Raw genomic sequence first — 15903 nt, forward strand, 5'->3', positions numbered from 1 at the left:
GTTACACGGGACCCCAGATGTGTCGGTGATCTGGCAGTGAAGGGGTTACACGGGACCCCAGATGTGTGTCGGTGATTTGGCAGTGAAGGGGTTACACGGGAGGGACCCCAGATGTGTGTCGGTGATCTGGCAGTGAAGGGGTTACACGGGACCCCAGATGTGTCGGTGATCTGGCAGTGAAGGGGTTACACGGGACCCCAGATGTGTGTCGTGACCTGGCAGTGAAGGGGTTACATGGGACCCCAGATGTGTATCGGTGATCTGGCAGTGAAGGGGTTACACGGGACCCCAGATGTGTTGGTGATCTGGCAGTGAAGGGGTTACACGGGACCCCAGATGTGTGTCGGTGACCTGGCAGTGAAGGGGTTACACGGGACCCCAGATGTGTTGGTGATCTGGCAGTGAAGGGGTTACACGGGACCCCAGATGTGTGTCGGTGACCTGGCAGTGAAGGGGTTACACGGGACCCCAGATGTGTCGGTGATCTGGCAGTGAAGGGGTTACACGGGACCCCAGATGTGTGTCGGTGACCTGGCAGTGAAGGGGTTACATGGGACCCCAGATGTGTATCGGTGATCTGGCAGTGAAGGGGTTACACGGGACCCCAGATGTGTTGGTGATCTGGCAGTGAAGGGGTTACACGGGACCCCAGATGTGTGTCGGTGACCTGGCAGTGAAGGGGTTACACGGGAGGGACCCCAGATGTGTATCGGTGATCTGGCAGTGAAGGGGTTACACGGGAGGGACCCCAGATGTGTATCGGTGATCTGGCAGTGAAGGGGTTACACGGGACCCCAGATCTGTGTCGGTGATCTGGCAGTGAAGGGGTTACACGGGACCCCAGATGTGTCGGTGATCTGGCAGTGAAGGGGTTACACGGGACCCCAGATGTGTGTCGGTGATTTGGCAGTGAAGGGGTTACACGGGAGGGACCCCAGATGTGTGTCGGTGATCTGGCAGTGAAGGGGTTACACGGGACCCCAGATGTGTCGGTGATCTGGCAGTGAAGGGGTTACACGGGACCCCAAATGTGTGTCGGTGACCTGGCAGTGAAGGGGTTACATGGGACCCCAGATGTGTGTCGGTGACCTGGCAGTGAAGGGGTTACACGGGAGGGACCCCAGATGTGTGTCGGTGATCTGGCAGTGAAGGGGTTACACGGGACCCCAGATGTGTTGGTGATCTGGCAGTGAAGGGGTTACACGGGACCCCAGATGTGTGTCGGTGACCTGGCAGTGAAGGGGTTACACGGGACCCCAGATGTGTTGGTGATCTGGCAGTGAAGGGGTTACACGGGACCCCAGATGTGTCGGTGATCTGGCAGTGAAGGGGTTACACGGAACCCCAGATGTGTGTCGGTGACCTGGCAGTGAAGGGGTTACACGGGACCCCAGATGTGTCGGTGATCTGGCAGTGAAGGGGTTACACGGAACCCCAGATGTGTGTCGGTGACCTGGCAGTGAAGGGGTTACATGGGACCCCAGATGTGTTGGTGATCTGGCAGTGAAGGGGTTACACGGGACCCCAGATGTGTTGGTGATCTGGCAGTGAAGGGGTTACACGGGACCCCAGATGTGTGTCGGTGACCTGGCAGTGAAGGGGTTACATGGGACCCCAGATGTGTATCGGTGATCTGGCAGTGAAGGGGTTACACGGGACCCCAGATGTGTTGGTGATCTGGCAGTGAAGGGGTTACACGGGACCCCAGATGTGTGTCGGTGACCTGGCAGTGAAGGGGTTACACGGGAGGGACCCCAGATGTGTATCGGTGATCTGGCAGTGAAGGGGTTACACGGGAGGGACCCCAGATGTGTATCGGTGATCTGGCAGTGAAGGGGTTACACGGGACCCCAGATCTGTGTCGGTGATCTGGCAGTGAAGGGGTTACACGGGACCCCAGATGTGTCGGTGATCTGGCAGTGAAGGGGTTACACGGGACCCCAGATGTGTGTCGGTGATTTGGCAGTGAAGGGGTTACACGGGAGGGACCCCAGATGTGTGTCGGTGATCTGGCAGTGAAGGGGTTACACGGGACCCCAGATGTGTCGGTGATCTGGCAGTGAAGGGGTTACACGGGACCCCAGATGTGTGTTGGTGACCTGGCAGTGAAGGGGTTACATGGGACCCCAGATGTGTGTCGGTGACCTGGCAGTGAAGGGGTTACACGGGAGTGACCCCAGATGTGTGTCGGTGATCTGGCAGTGAAGGGGTTACACGGGACCCCAGATGTGTTGGTGATCTGGCAGTGAAGGGGTTACACGGGACCCCAGATGTGTGTCGGTGACCTGGCAGTGAAGGGGTTACACGGGACCCCAGATGTGTTGGTGATCTGGCAGTGAAGGGGTTACACGGGACCCCAGATGTGTCGGTGATCTGGCAGTGAAGGGGTTACACGGAACCCCAGATGTGTGTCGGTGACCTGGCAGTGAAGGGGTTACACGGGACCCCAGATGTGTCGGTGATCTGGCAGTGAAGGGGTTACACGGAACCCCAGATGTGTGTCGGTGACCTGGCAGTGAAGGGGTTACATGGGACCCCAGATGTGTTGGTGATCTGGCAGTGAAGGGGTTACACGGGACCCCAGATGTGTCGGTGATCTGGCAGTGAAGGGGTTACACGGAACCCCAGATGTGTGTCGGTGACCTGGCAGTGAAGGGGTTACATGGGACCCCAGATGTGTTGGTGATCTGGCAGTGAAGGGGTTACACGGGACCCCAGATGTGTTGGTGATCTGGCAGTGAAGGGGTTACACGGGACCCCAGATGTGTGTCGGTGACCTGGCAGTGAAGGGGTTACATGGGACCCCAGATGTGTATCGGTGATCTGGCAGTGAAGGGGTTACACGGGACCCCAGATGTGTTGGTGATCTGGCAGTGAAGGGGTTACACGGGACCCCAGATGTGTGTCGGTGACCTGGCAGTGAAGGGGTTACACGGGAGGGACCCCAGATGTGTATCGGTGATCTGGCAGTGAAGGGGTTACACGGGAGGGACCCCAGATGTGTATCGGTGATCTGGCAGTGAAGGGGTTACACGGGACCCCAGATCTGTGTCGGTGATCTGGCAGTGAAGGGGTTACACGGGACCCCAGATGTGTCGGTGATCTGGCAGTGAAGGGGTTACACGGGACCCCAGATGTGTGTCGGTGATTTGGCAGTGAAGGGGTTACACGGGAGGGACCCCAGATGTGTGTCGGTGATCTGGCAGTGAAGGGGTTACACGGGACCCCAGATGTGTCGGTGATCTGGCAGTGAAGGGGTTACACGGGACCCCAGATGTGTGTCGGTGACCTGGCAGTGAAGGGGTTACATGGGACCCCAGATGTGTGTCGGTGACCTGGCAGTGAAGGGGTTACACGGGAGGGACCCCAGATGTGTGTCGGTGATCTGGCAGTGAAGGGGTTACACGGGACCCCAGATGTGTTGGTGATCTGGCAGTGAAGGGGTTACACGGGACCCCAGATGTGTGTCGGTGACCTGGCAGTGAAGGGGTTACACGGGACCCCAGATGTGTTGGTGATCTGGCAGTGAAGGGGTTACACGGGACCCCAGATGTGTGTCGGTGACCTGGCAGTGAAGGGGTTACACGGGAGGGACCCCAGATGTGTATCGGTGATCTGGCAGTGAAGGGGTTACACGGGACCCCAGATCTGTGTCGGTGATCTGGCAGTGAAAGGGTTACACGGGACCCCAGATGTGTCGGTGATCTGGCAGTGAAGGGGTTACACGGGACCCCAGATGTGTCGGTGATCTGGCAGTGAAGGGGTTACACGGGACCCCAGATGTGTTGGTGATCTGGCAGTGAAGGGGTTACACGGGAGGGACCCCAGATGTGTATCGGTGATCTGGCAGTGAAGGGGTTACACGGGACCCCAGATGTGTCGGTGATCTGGCAGTGAAGGGGTTACACGGGACCCCAGATGTGTGTCGGTGATTTGGCAGTGAAGGGGTTACACGGGAGGGACCCCAGATGTGTGTCGGTGATCTGGCAGTGAAGGGGTTACACGGGACCCCAGATGTGTCGGTGATCTGGCAGTGAAGGGGTTACACGGGACCCCAGATGTGTGTCGGTGACCTGGCAGTGAAGGGGTTACATGGGACCCCAGATGTGTGTCGGTGACCTGGCAGTGAAGGGGTTACACAGGACCCCAGATGTGTTGGTGATCTGGCAGTGAAGGGGTTACACGGGACCCCAGATGTGTGTCGGTGACCTGGCAGTGAAGGGGTTACACGGGACCCCAGATGTGTCGGTGATCTGGCAGTGAAGGGGTTACACGGGACCCCAGATGTGTGTCGGTGACCTGGCAGTGAAGGGGTTACATGGGACCCCAGATGTGTATCGGTGATCTGGCAGTGAAGGGGTTACACGGGACCCCAGATGTGTTGGTGATCTGGCAGTGAAGGGGTTACACGGGACCCCAGATGTGTGTCGGTGACCTGGCAGTGAAGGGGTTACACGGGAGGGACCCCAGATGTGTATCGGTGATCTGGCAGTGAAGGGGTTACACGGGAGGGACCCCAGATGTGTATCGGTGATCTGGCAGTGAAGGGGTTACACGGGACCCCAGATGTGTGTCGGTGATCTGGCAGTGAAGGGGTTACACGGGACCCCAGATGTGTCGGTGATCTGGCAGTGAAGGGGTTACACGGGACCCCAGATGTGTGTCGGTGATTTGGCAGTGAAGGGGTTACACGGGAGGGACCCCAGATGTGTGTCGGTGATCTGGCAGTGAAGGGGTTACACGGGACCCCAGATGTGTCGGTGATCTGGCAGTGAAGGGGTTACACGGGACCCCAGATGTGTGTCGTGACCTGGCAGTGAAGGGGTTACATGGGACCCCAGATGTGTGTCGGTGACCTGGCAGTGAAGGGGTTACACAGGACCCCAGATGTGTTGGTGATCTGGCAGTGAAGGGGTTACACGGGACCCCAGATGTGTGTCGGTGACCTGGCAGTGAAGGGGTTACACGGGACCCCAGATGTGTCGGTGATCTGGCAGTGAAGGGGTTACACGGGACCCCAGATGTGTGTCGGTGACCTGGCAGTGAAGGGGTTACATGGGACCCCAGATGTGTATCGGTGATCTGGCAGTGAAGGGGTTACACGGGACCCCAGATGTGTTGGTGATCTGGCAGTGAAGGGGTTACACGGGACCCCAGATGTGTGTCGGTGACCTGGCAGTGAAGGGGTTACACGGGAGGGACCCCAGATGTGTATCGGTGATCTGGCAGTGAAGGGGTTACACGGGAGGGACCCCAGATGTGTATCGGTGATCTGGCAGTGAAGGGGTTACACGGGACCCCAGATGTGTGTCGGTGATCTGGCAGTGAAGGGGTTACACGGGACCCCAGATGTGTCGGTGATCTGGCAGTGAAGGGGTTACACGGGACCCCAGATGTGTGTCGGTGATTTGGCAGTGAAGGGGTTACACGGGAGGGACCCCAGATGTGTGTCGGTGATCTGGCAGTGAAGGGGTTACACGGGACCCCAGATGTGTCGGTGATCTGGCAGTGAAGGGGTTACACGGGACCCCAGATGTGTGTCGTGACCTGGCAGTGAAGGGGTTACATGGGACCCCAGATGTGTATCGGTGATCTGGCAGTGAAGGGGTTACACGGGACCCCAGATGTGTTGGTGATCTGGCAGTGAAGGGGTTACACGGGACCCCAGATGTGTGTCGGTGACCTGGCAGTGAAGGGGTTACACGGGACCCCAGATGTGTTGGTGATCTGGCAGTGAAGGGGTTACACGGGACCCCAGATGTGTGTCGGTGACCTGGCAGTGAAGGGGTTACACGGGACCCCAGATGTGTCGGTGATCTGGCAGTGAAGGGGTTACACGGGACCCCAGATGTGTGTCGGTGACCTGGCAGTGAAGGGGTTACATGGGACCCCAGATGTGTATCGGTGATCTGGCAGTGAAGGGGTTACACGGGACCCCAGATGTGTTGGTGATCTGGCAGTGAAGGGGTTACACGGGACCCCAGATGTGTGTCGGTGACCTGGCAGTGAAGGGGTTACACGGGAGGGACCCCAGATGTGTATCGGTGATCTGGCAGTGAAGGGGTTACACGGGAGGGACCCCAGATGTGTATCGGTGATCTGGCAGTGAAGGGGTTACACGGGACCCCAGATGTGTGTCGGTGATCTGGCAGTGAAGGGGTTACACGGGACCCCAGATGTGTCGGTGATCTGGCAGTGAAGGGGTTACACGGGACCCCAGATGTGTGTCGGTGACCTGACAGTGAAGGGGTTACACGGGACCCCAGATGTGTTGGTGATCTGGCAGTGAAGGGGTTACACGGGACCCCAGATGTGTGTCGGTGACCTGGCAGTGAAGGGGTTACACGGGACCCCAGATGTGTCGGTGATCTGGCAGTGAAGGGGTTACACGGGACCCCAGATGTGTGTCGGTGACCTGGCAGTGAAGGGGTTACATGGGACCCCAGATGTGTATCGGTGATCTGGCAGTGAAGGGGTTACACGGGACCCCAGATGTGTTGGTGATCTGGCAGTGAAGGGGTTACACGGGACCCCAGATGTGTGTCGGTGACCTGGCAGTGAAGGGGTTACACGGGAGGGACCCCAGATGTGTATCGGTGATCTGGCAGTGAAGGGGTTACACGGGAGGGACCCCAGATGTGTATCGGTGATCTGGCAGTGAAGGGGTTACACGGGACCCCAGATCTGTGTCGGTGATCTGGCAGTGAAGGGGTTACACGGGACCCCAGATGTGTCGGTGATCTGGCAGTGAAGGGGTTACACGGGACCCCAGATGTGTGTCGGTGATTTGGCAGTGAAGGGGTTACACGGGAGGGACCCCAGATGTGTGTCGGTGATCTGGCAGTGAAGGGGTTACACGGGACCCCAGATGTGTCGGTGATCTGGCAGTGAAGGGGTTACACGGGACCCCAGATGTGTGTCGGTGACCTGGCAGTGAAGGGGTTACATGGGACCCCAGATGTGTGTCGGTGACCTGGCAGTGAAGGGGTTACACGGGAGGGACCCCAGATGTGTGTCGGTGATCTGGCAGTGAAGGGGTTACACGGGACCCCAGATGTGTTGGTGATCTGGCAGTGAAGGGGTTACACGGGACCCCAGATGTGTGTCGGTGACCTGGCAGTGAAGGGGTTACACGGGACCCCAGATGTGTTGGTGATCTGGCAGTGAAGGGGTTACACGGGACCCCAGATGTGTCGGTGATCTGGCAGTGAAGGGGTTACACGGAACCCCAGATGTGTGTCGGTGACCTGGCAGTGAAGGGGTTACACGGGACCCCAGATGTGTCGGTGATCTGGCAGTGAAGGGGTTACACGGAACCCCAGATGTGTGTCGGTGACCTGGCAGTGAAGGGGTTACATGGGACCCCAGATGTGTTGGTGATCTGGCAGTGAAGGGGTTACACGGGACCCCAGATGTGTTGGTGATCTGGCAGTGAAGGGGTTACACGGGACCCCAGATGTGTGTCGGTGACCTGGCAGTGAAGGGGTTACATGGGACCCCAGATGTGTATCGGTGATCTGGCAGTGAAGGGGTTACACGGGACCCCAGATGTGTTGGTGATCTGGCAGTGAAGGGGTTACACGGGACCCCAGATGTGTGTCGGTGACCTGGCAGTGAAGGGGTTACACGGGAGGGACCCCAGATGTGTATCGGTGATCTGGCAGTGAAGGGGTTACACGGGAGGGACCCCAGATGTGTATCGGTGATCTGGCAGTGAAGGGGTTACACGGGACCCCAGATCTGTGTCGGTGATCTGGCAGTGAAGGGGTTACACGGGACCCCAGATGTGTCGGTGATCTGGCAGTGAAGGGGTTACACGGGACCCCAGATGTGTGTCGGTGATTTGGCAGTGAAGGGGTTACACGGGAGGGACCCCAGATGTGTGTCGGTGATCTGGCAGTGAAGGGGTTACACGGGACCCCAGATGTGTCGGTGATCTGGCAGTGAAGGGGTTACACGGGACCCCAGATGTGTGTCGGTGACCTGGCAGTGAAGGGGTTACATGGGACCCCAGATGTGTGTCGGTGACCTGGCAGTGAAGGGGTTACACGGGAGGGACCCCAGATGTGTGTCGGTGATCTGGCAGTGAAGGGGTTACACGGGACCCCAGATGTGTTGGTGATCTGGCAGTGAAGGGGTTACACGGGACCCCAGATGTGTGTCGGTGACCTGGCAGTGAAGGGGTTACACGGGACCCCAGATGTGTTGGTGATCTGGCAGTGAAGGGGTTACACGGGACCCCAGATGTGTCGGTGATCTGGCAGTGAAGGGGTTACACGGAACCCCAAATGTGTGTCGGTGACCTGGCAGTGAAGGGGTTACACGGGACCCCAGATGTGTCGGTGATCTGGCAGTGAAGGGGTTACACGGAACCCCAGATGTGTGTCGGTGACCTGGCAGTGAAGGGGTTACATGGGACCCCAGATGTGTTGGTGATCTGGCAGTGAAGGGGTTACACGGGACCCCAGATGTGTCGGTGATCTGGCAGTGAAGGGGTTACACGGAACCCCAGATGTGTGTCGGTGACCTGGCAGTGAAGGGGTTACATGGGACCCCAGATGTGTTGGTGATCTGGCAGTGAAGGGGTTACACGGGACCCCAGATGTGTTGGTGATCTGGCAGTGAAGGGGTTACACGGGACCCCAGATGTGTGTCGGTGACCTGGCAGTGAAGGGGTTACATGGGACCCCAGATGTGTATCGGTGATCTGGCAGTGAAGGGGTTACACGGGACCCCAGATGTGTTGGTGATCTGGCAGTGAAGGGGTTACACGGGACCCCAGATGTGTGTCGGTGACCTGGCAGTGAAGGGGTTACACGGGAGGGACCCCAGATGTGTATCGGTGATCTGGCAGTGAAGGGGTTACACGGGAGGGACCCCAGATGTGTATCGGTGATCTGGCAGTGAAGGGGTTACACGGGACCCCAGATCTGTGTCGGTGATCTGGCAGTGAAGGGGTTACACGGGACCCCAGATGTGTCGGTGATCTGGCAGTGAAGGGGTTACACGGGACCCCAGATGTGTGTCGGTGATTTGGCAGTGAAGGGGTTACACGGGAGGGACCCCAGATGTGTGTCGGTGATCTGGCAGTGAAGGGGTTACACGGGACCCCAGATGTGTCGGTGATCTGGCAGTGAAGGGGTTACACGGGACCCCAGATGTGTGTCGGTGACCTGGCAGTGAAGGGGTTACATGGGACCCCAGATGTGTGTCGGTGACCTGGCAGTGAAGGGGTTACACGGGAGGGACCCCAGATGTGTGTCGGTGATCTGGCAGTGAAGGGGTTACACGGGACCCCAGATGTGTTGGTGATCTGGCAGTGAAGGGGTTACACGGGACCCCAGATGTGTGTCGGTGACCTGGCAGTGAAGGGGTTACACGGGACCCCAGATTTGTTGGTGATCTGGCAGTGAAGGGGTTACACGGGACCCCAGATGTGTCGGTGATCTGGCAGTGAAGGGGTTACACGGAACCCCAGATGTGTGTCGGTGACCTGGCAGTGAAGGGGTTACACGGGACCCCAGATGTGTCGGTGATCTGGCAGTGAAGGGGTTACACGGAACCCCAGATGTGTGTCGGTGACCTGGCAGTGAAGGGGTTACATGGGACCCCAGATGTGTTGGTGATCTGGCAGTGAAGGGGTTACACGGGACCCCAGATGTGTTGGTGATCTGGCAGTGAAGGGGTTACACGGGACCCCAGATGTGTGTCGGTGACCTGGCAGTGAAGGGGTTACATGGGACCCCAGATGTGTATCGGTGATCTGGCAGTGAAGGGGTTACACGGGACCCCAGATGTGTTGGTGATCTGGCAGTGAAGGGGTTACACGGGACCCCAGATGTGTGTCGGTGACCTGGCAGTGAAGGGGTTACACGGGAGGGACCCCAGATGTGTATCGGTGATCTGGCAGTGAAGGGGTTACACGGGAGGGACCCCAGATGTGTATCGGTGATCTGGCAGTGAAGGGGTTACACGGGACCCCAGATCTGTGTCGGTGATCTGGCAGTGAAGGGGTTACACGGGACCCCAGATGTGTCGGTGATCTGGCAGTGAAGGGGTTACACGGGACCCCAGATGTGTGTCGGTGATTTGGCAGTGAAGGGGTTACACGGGAGGGACCCCAGATGTGTGTCGGTGATCTGGCAGTGAAGGGGTTACACGGGACCCCAGATGTGTCGGTGATCTGGCAGTGAAGGGGTTACACGGGACCCCAGATGTGTGTCGGTGACCTGGCAGTGAAGGGGTTACATGGGACCCCAGATGTGTGTCGGTGACCTGGCAGTGAAGGGGTTACACGGGAGGGACCCCAGATGTGTGTCGGTGATCTGGCAGTGAAGGGGTTACACGGGACCCCAGATGTGTTGGTGATCTGGCAGTGAAGGGGTTACACGGGACCCCAGATGTGTGTCGGTGACCTGGCAGTGAAGGGGTTACACGGGACCCCAGATGTGTTGGTGATCTGGCAGTGAAGGGGTTACACGGGACCCCAGATGTGTCGGTGATCTGGCAGTGAAGGGGTTACACGGAACCCCAGATGTGTGTCGGTGACCTGGCAGTGAAGGGGTTACACGGGACCCCAGATGTGTCGGTGATCTGGCAGTGAAGGGGTTACACGGAACCCCAGATGTGTGTCGGTGACCTGGCAGTGAAGGGGTTACATGGGACCCCAGATGTGTTGGTGATCTGGCAGTGAAGGGGTTACACGGGACCCCAGATGTGTCGGTGATCTGGCAGTGAAGGGGTTACACGGAACCCCAGATGTGTGTCGGTGACCTGGCAGTGAAGGGGTTACATGGGACCCCAGATGTGTTGGTGATCTGGCAGTGAAGGGGTTACACGGGACCCCAGATGTGTTGGTGATCTGGCAGTGAAGGGGTTACACGGGACCCCAGATGTGTGTCGGTGACCTGGCAGTGAAGGGGTTACATGGGACCCCAGATGTGTATCGGTGATCTGGCAGTGAAGGGGTTACACGGGACCCCAGATGTGTTGGTGATCTGGCAGTGAAGGGGTTACACGGGACCCCAGATGTGTGTCGGTGACCTGGCAGTGAAGGGGTTACACGGGAGGGACCCCAGATGTGTATCGGTGATCTGGCAGTGAAGGGGTTACACGGGAGGGACCCCAGATGTGTATCGGTGATCTGGCAGTGAAGGGGTTACACGGGACCCCAGATCTGTGTCGGTGATCTGGCAGTGAAGGGGTTACACGGGACCCCAGATGTGTCGGTGATCTGACAGTGAAGGGGTTACACGGGACCCCAGATGTGTGTCGGTGATTTGGCAGTGAAGGGGTTACACGGGAGGGACCCCAGATGTGTGTCGGTGATCTGGCAGTGAAGGGGTTACACGGGACCCCAGATGTGTCGGTGATCTGGCAGTGAAGGGGTTACACGGGACCCCAGATGTGTGTCGGTGACCTGGCAGTGAAGGGGTTACATGGGACCCCAGATGTGTGTCGGTGACCTGGCAGTGAAGGGGTTACACGGGAGGGACCCCAGATGTGTGTCGATGATCTGGCAGTGAAGGGGTTACACGGGACCCCAGATGTGTCGGTGATCTGGCAGTGAAGGGGTTACACGGAACCCCAGATGTGTGTCGGTGACCTGGCAGTAAAGGGGTTACACGGGACCCCAGATGTGTCGGTGATCTGGCAGTGAAGGGGTTACACGGAACCCCAGATGTGTGTCGGTGACCTGGCAGTGAAGGGGTTACACGGGAGGGACCCCAGATGTGTATCGGTGATCTGGCAGTGAAGGGGTTACACGGGACCCCAGATCTGTGTCGGTGATCTGGCAGTGAAGGGGTTACACGGGACCCCAGATGTGTCGGTGATCTGGCAGTGAAGGGGTTACACGGGACCCCAGATGTGTGTCGGTGATTTGGCAGTGAAGGGGTTACACGGGAGGGACCCCAGATGTGTGTCGGTGATCTGGCAGTGAAGGGGTTACACGGGACCCCAGATGTGTCGGTGATCTGGCAGTGAAGGGGTTACACGGGACCCCAGATGTGTGTCGGTGACCTGGCAGTGAAGGGGTTACATGGGACCCCAGATGTGTGTCGGTGACCTGGCAGTGAAGGGGTTACACGGGAGGGACCCCAGATGTGTGTCGATGATCTGGCAGTGAAGGGGTTACACGGGACCCCAGATGTGTCGGTGATCTGGCAGTGAAGGGGTTACACGGAACCCCAGATGTGTGTCGGTGACCTGGCAGTAAAGGGGTTACACGGGACCCCAGATGTGTCGGTGATCTGGCAGTGAAGGGGTTACACGGAACCCCAGATGTGTGTCGGTGACCTGGCAGTGAAGGGGTTACACGGGAGGGACCCCAGATGTGTGTCGGTGATCTGGCAGTGAAGGGGTTACACGGGACCCCAGATGTGTCGGTGATCTGGCAGTGAAGGGGTTACACGGGACCCCAGATGTGTGTCGGTGATTTGGCAGTGAAGGGGTTACACGGGAGGGACCCCAGATGTGTGTCGGTGATCTGGCAGTGAAGGGGTTACACGGGACCCCAGATGTGTCGGTGATCTGGCAGTGAAGGGGTTACACGGGACCCCAGATGTGTCGGTGATCTGGCAGTGAAGGGGTTACACGGGACCCCAGATGTGTCGGTGATCTGGCAGTGAAGGGGTTACACGGGACCCCAGATGTGTGTCGGTGACCTGGCAGTGAAGGGGTTACATGGGACCCCAGATGTGTGTCGGTGACCTGGCAGTGAAGGGGTTACACGGGAGGGACCCCAGATGTGTGTCGATGATCTGGCAGTGAAGGGGTTACACGGGACCCCAGATGTGTCGGTGATCTGGCAGTGAAGGGGTTACACGGAACCCCAGATGTGTGTCGGTGACCTGGCAGTAAAGGGGTTACACGGGACCCCAGATGTGTCGGTGATCTGGCAGTGAAGGGGTTACACGGAACCCCAGATGTGTGTCGGTGACCTGGCAGTGAAGGGGTTACACGGGAGGGACCCCAGATGTGTGTCGGTGATCTGGCAGTGAAGGGGTTACACGGGACCCCAGATGTGTCGGTGATCTGGCAGTGAAGGGGTTACACGGGACCCCAGATGTGTCGGTGATCTGGCAGTGAAGGGGTTACACGGTCTCAGTTTCCATTCCGCAGAAGTGAGAGAGGAGAACGGGTTTCACTTTCTATTCTCCGGAACAGAAATCAGAGGGGGAGGAGCCACAGGACATCCCTGTAATAAAAGCGGAGGGAGGGCGGGCTCTTCCCATCCTGATCCTGGAGCCGGGCACAGGAGGTAAGTACTCTTCTATCTCTTATTATATAAAGCCGGAGATTAGAAGAGATCCTGAGATAAGGACTCGGTCTCCTCTCCCAGACATGACTGGCCTCATTCTAAAAGAGTTCCTTATTCTTCATCAAATACAGCAACCAATCAGAATTCATCTGGTAGTCATCTGACTTCAGAAGCACCTTAATCTGTTCTGCACTCCAGAAAATGTTTATTTAATAGACTATTTCTGAAATCTGATATATATTGTACTTCTCTCCGAGTCCTGAATTTGTCCTCAATAGAAAAACACACATTATATATATATACAGAGACCTAGACTGTATACACTTGTATTTCACATGTATTTGAGCTGCTATGTGTATAATATATATATTGTAATAATCTGGGGTGGCAAAAAGACCAGGGGCTTCATAGGGTGCGGTGTTTTTTGGCTGGGCGGTGGGGTTGTGTTGGGGGTTGTGTTGACCACTAAACTCAGCTACCTGAAATACACTGACCTACACACACTGACATACCTACCAGACACGCACTGAACTACCTACCTACCTGACACATACCTACCTACCTGACATGCACTGACCTACCTACCAGACACGCACTGACACACACACACACACACACACTGACATACATTGACCTACCTTCCTACCTGACACACACTGACTTATCTACCTACCTGACCTACACACACTGACCTACGTGACATACCTACCTGACATACACGCACTGACCTACCTACTTGACAGACACACCTACCTGACACACACTGACCCACCTACCTAACAGACACACACTGACCTACCTACCTGACATACACTAAGCTACCTACCTGACATACACTGACCTACCTACCTGACAGACCTACCTGACACTCACTGACCTACCTACCATACACTGACACACACTGGCCTACCTACCTGACTTACACACACAAACACACTGACATACATTGAACTACCTGACATACACGGACCTACCTAACTGACTGACATGCACTGACCTACCTTCCTACCTGTTGGATTGAACACTACCTGATAGACACACACACACTGAGCTACCTACCTGACATACACTGAGCTACCTACCTGACATACACTGACACGCATTGACCGACCTGACATGCACTGACTGACCTACCTGACCTGGACAGGGACAGACTTCATGTGCCCTGCAGCAGCAGCTCAGCCATGGTGTGCGAGGGAGGCAGAGGAGAGGAGAGCGGATCGATGTGGCGCGGTGGCCACATTGTAATTCCCGCCTTCTGGAGCCTGAAGCCGTTGTGTTTGGGAATTTATCAGAGGTGATATCCCGTGTTCACCTATAATGATAAGAGAGACCTACCATCTCCCTCAGAGCCCACTGCGATGGCACTAGGTGGGTCTGAGGTCTGTGGCGCCCACTTTGGGCACAGGAGTGTACTGAATCTCTCTGTTTTGTCTCTGCGATATAATAGAGATAGTTGAGAGGTGAGATAGTTTAGATTAAAAGCTCCAGGCTTTTCATATTTATTAAAAGTCAGCAGCTACAAAAAGTGTAGTTGCTGACTTTTAATAAACAGGCACTTACCTGTTCCATGGTCCAGCCAATGCGGCCGAACTGAGCATCACTCCTCTCCCCCTCCCCTCCGCCGGCGCCTCCACTGCCAGTCTGGGCACCAGCTGTGACAGCTTTCGGCTTCACTGCCAGGCACGGCGCATGCGTGGGTTGCGCTGCGCTCCCAGCGTGGACAGGCGATCTCATGGGATCTGTCACATGTCCCAGGAGATCGCCTAGAGCAGTGGTCATCAACCCCGTCCTCAGGACCCACTAACAGGCCAGGATTACATGATAACTGAAATGCATGACAGGTGATCTCATTTTCTGCACAGTGATTGCCGTATTCTAGTCTGCATCTCCCCAATGTAATACATAAAACCTGGCCTGTTAGTGGGCCCCGAGGATGGGGTTGATGACCACTGCTGTAGAGGGAGGGGCCGCCTAAAGTGAAATGAGTCGCCTGGGCGGAAGGAGGAAGTGGGACAGGAAGTCCCCCTCCTAATGAAGCCCCCACTCCCCCCCCCCCAAGAAATGACGTGCCAAACGTGGCATGTAAGGGGGCGAGGAGTGCTTAAAGTGGAAGTTCCATTTTTGGGTGGAACTCCACATTAAAATCGGGATGGGGTGTTCCGCCTAGATCAGTGGGATTCTCGAGAATCCTCCAGGCGAGTTTGTGTCGGCACCCCAAACGAATGGTTTGAGCAAAGCTTCCATATTTTAGGGGTAGGTATACTGGCGTATGCCATAGTGTATATAGTATTTTGGGCAACAATACCATTTTTATTAGATTACTGCATCCCCATACACCTAGTGGAAGATGCCCCATATTTGAATTCTGGATTTGGTTGGGGTAAATAGAGGCTCTATTTTAAGGGGTATATAATCAGCCGGGGGGCTCGTGATGCAGATACTCCCAAATATTTAATAGCGTCTACTCGCCGTAACGGTAGTTGTTCCTGTGGTCTGTTAGGAAGTAACTGGTGACAACAAGAAATGGGAAGGAGGGAGCACCCACAATCCTGCCTGTGGCCAATCATGGCTCTCCTCGCTGCCGGTGCTGTGATTGGCCAGGCATGTGGGGTCACAGTGCATGCTTGGCCAATCATGAG

The 15903-nt window shown here is 56.8% G+C and overlaps 1 protein-coding gene across 1 annotated transcript in view; it reads left to right on the top strand.

Moving 5' to 3' along the window:
• Positions 1–13171: 13171 nt before the first annotated feature.
• LOC143981763 (interferon-induced GTP-binding protein Mx2-like) overlaps positions 13172–15903 on the top strand; it is a 65099-nt gene continuing 62367 nt past the window's right edge. Inside the window, exon 1 of the mRNA XM_077479844.1 lies at positions 13172–13261. The gene's annotated coding sequence lies outside the window, so the exon portion shown is untranslated. The remainder of the gene's footprint in view (positions 13262–15903) is intronic.

This window comes from Lithobates pipiens, unplaced genomic scaffold (assembly GCF_037356315.1).
Source record: "Lithobates pipiens isolate NorthernLeopardFrog02 unplaced genomic scaffold, aLitPip1_a1.2 Scaffold_16, whole genome shotgun sequence".
Lineage (NCBI taxonomy): Eukaryota > Metazoa > Chordata > Amphibia > Anura > Ranidae > Lithobates > Lithobates pipiens.